This window comes from Bison bison, unplaced genomic scaffold (genome assembly GCF_000754665.1).
Source record: "Bison bison bison isolate TAMUID 2011002044 unplaced genomic scaffold, Bison_UMD1.0 scf7180017864116, whole genome shotgun sequence".
NCBI classification, from domain to species: domain Eukaryota; kingdom Metazoa; phylum Chordata; class Mammalia; order Artiodactyla; family Bovidae; genus Bison; species Bison bison.
Window position 1 is genome coordinate 614,465 of NW_011494688.1, and position 3,345 is coordinate 617,809.

Below are 3,345 nucleotides of genomic sequence, written 5' to 3' on the forward strand. Positions count from 1 at the left end.
TCTTTACAGCATGGGACCTTGCTTCTATCACCAGTCACATCCACAGCTGGGTATTCTTTTTGCTTTGACTCCATCCCTTCATTCTGGAGTTATTTCTCCACTGATCTCCAGTAGCATATTGGGCACCTACTGACCTGGGGAGTTTCTCTTTCAGTATCCTATCATTTTGCCTTTTCATACTGTTCATGGGGTTCTCAAGGCAAGAATACTGAAGTGGTTTGCCATTCCCTTCTCCAGTGGACCACCTTCTGTCAGATCTCTCCACCATGACCCGCCCATCTTGGGTTGCCCCAGGGGCATGCCCCATTACCATGGAACTCCTCACCGCACTCTCCAGGCTGAGACACACAGTTATGAGGGCATTAGCCTGCTGTGGCTCCCTTTGCCCAGCCAAGCAATAAAGCTATTCTTTTTTCAATTCAGTTTAGTTCAGTCATTCAGTCGTTTCTGACTCTTTGTGACCCCATGAACCGCAGCACACCAGGCCTCCCTGTCCATCACCAACTCTCAGAGTTCACCCAAACCCATGTCCATCGAATTGATGATGCCATCCAACCATATCACTCTCTGTCATCCCCTTCTCCTCCTGCCCTCAATCTTTCCCAGCATCAGGGTCTTTTCAAATGAGTCAGCTCTTCACATCAGGTGGCCAAAGTATTGGAGTTTCAGCTTCAACATCAATCCTTCCAATGAACACCCAGCATCTCCTTTAGGATGGACTGATCTCCTTTAGGATGGACTGGTTGGATCTCCTTGAAGTCCAAGGATTCTCAAGAGTCTTCTCCACCACAGTTCAAAAGCATCAATTCTTCAGCACTCAGCTTTTTTCACAGTCCAACTCTCACATCCATACCTGACCACTGGAAAAACCATAGCCTTGACTAGACGGACCTTTGTTTACAAAGTAATGTCGGTGCTTTTGAATATGCGCTCTAGGTTGGTCATAACTTTCCTTCCAAGGAGTAAGCGTCTTTTAATTTCATGGCTGCAATCACCATCTGCAGAGATTTTGGAGCCCAAAAATATAAAGTCAGCCACTGTTTCCACTGTTTCCCCATCTACTTCCCATGAAGTGACGGGACCGGATGCCATGATCTTCGTTTTCTGAATGTTGAGCTTTAAGCCAACTTTTTCACTCTCCTCTTTCACTTTCATCAAGAGGCTTTTTAGTTCCTCTTCACTTTCTGCCATAAGGGTGGTGTCATCTGCATATCTGAGGTTATTGATATTTCTCCCGGCAATCTTGATTCCAGCTTGTGCTTCCTCCAGCCCAGCATTTCTCATGATGCACTATGCATATAAGTTAAATAAACAGGGTGACAATATATAGCCTTGACGTACTCCTTTTCCTATTTGGAACTAGTCTGTTGTTCCATGTCCAGTTCTAACTGTTGCTTCCTGACCTGCATACAGGTTTCTCAAGAGGCAGGTCAGGTAGTCTGGTAGTCCCATCTCTTTCAGAATTTTCCACAGTTTATTGTGATACACACAGTCAAAGGCTTTGGCATAGTCAATAAAGTAGAAATAGATGTTTTTCTGGAACTCTCTTGCTTTTTCGATGATCCAGCGGATGTTGGCAATTTGATCTCTGGTTCCTCTGCCTTTTCTAAAACCAGCTTGAACATCTGGAAGTTCACGGTTCACCTATTGCTGAAGCCTGGCTTGGAGAATTTTGAGCATTACTTTACTAGCGTGTGAGATAAGCACAATTGCGCAGTAGTTTGAGTATTATTTGGCATTGCCTTTCTTTGGGATTCTTTTTTACTTCACTCAAAACTCTGCCTCCAAAAATTAACTCGATGTTGCCATACAGAGGCCAGGTTTGTCTTCAAGAACAGGGACTGAAATATTTCCCTGTGGCCACAGAGCTACCAGATAGGTAGTGAATGCTTGAGAAAAATTGAGTACATGATCTCCATGGGGCAAGTCATAATCAACTTCGTAAGCAACACCTGAAAGGTCAGGCTCTGTACCTTGAGATCAGACCTCAGATAGGAGTCCCAGGACACTGACCCTTCAGAGAACAGTCTGTAGCCACCGCCAAGCTGAAAGGGCAAAGGGCTGAGACTGAAAGCCCAGTTGGCCACCAAGGGCTTCCTCTGCTCCTGCACTAATCTTCCCTCACTGTGGTCCCAGGTCAGGTGGTGGATGGCTCTGGGGCCTTTCCTGTGGGTTTATAAATAAATCTGGGCTCATGGCTGACCCCAGAGTGGCCTATATGGCAGCATGCCTTCAGCTTGCTCCATTAGTAGGACTGCTCACAGGAAGCACAGCAAACGATAGCCATGCAGAAGCCACCCAGAACAGCAGCCTACGTCTGTGTGGTCACACACATATCACATGCTTCCGATTCTCTCTCAAAGGACCTACTATACAGCACAGAGAACTCTGCTCAGTATTCTGTAATAACCTAAATGGGAATAGAATCTGAAAAAGAATAGATATTTAATACATGTGTATGTATAACTGAATCACTTTGCTGTATATGGGAAACTAACACAACATTGTTAACTTTACTCCAATATAAAATATAATTTGATCTCAGTCTTTGTAGTAGCAGTTCATCCACATCATACCCCAAAGTTAGGAAATATCCATTATAACTCAGATACAACGTATAAATATCCATTTAAGACCATCATAAAACTCAGTTCATCCACAGATCAGATCAGATCAGTCGCTCAGTCGTGCCTGACTCTTTTCGATTCCATGAATCGCAGCATGCCAGGCCTCCCTGTCCATCACCAACTCCTGGAGTTCACCCAGACTCATGTCCATCGAGTCAGTGATGCCATCCAGCCATCTTATCTTCTGTCGTCCCCTTCTCCTCTTGCCCCCAATCCCTCCCAGCATCAGAGTCTTTTTCAGTGAGCCAACTCTTCGCATGAGATGGCCAAAGTATTGGAGTTTCAGATTTAGCATCATTCCTCCCAAAGAAATCCCAGGGCTGATCTCCTTCAGAATGGACTGGTTGGATCTCCCTGAAGTCCAAGGGACTCTCAAGAGTCTTCTCCAACACCACAGTTCAAAAGCATCAATTCTTTGGCGCTCAGCCTTCTTCACAGTCCAACTCTCACATCCATACATGACCACTGGAAAAACCATAGCCTTGACTAGACGAACCTTTGTTGGCAAAGTAATGTCTCTGCTTTTGAATATGCTATCTAGGTTGGTCATAACTTTCCTTCCAAGGAGTAAGCGTCTTTTAATTTCATGGCTGCAGTCACCATCTATAGTGATTTTGGAGCCCCGAAAAATAAAGTCTGACTCTGTTTCCACTGTTTCCCCATCTACTTCCCATGAAGTGATGGGACCAGACGCCATGATCTTCGTTTTCTGAATGTT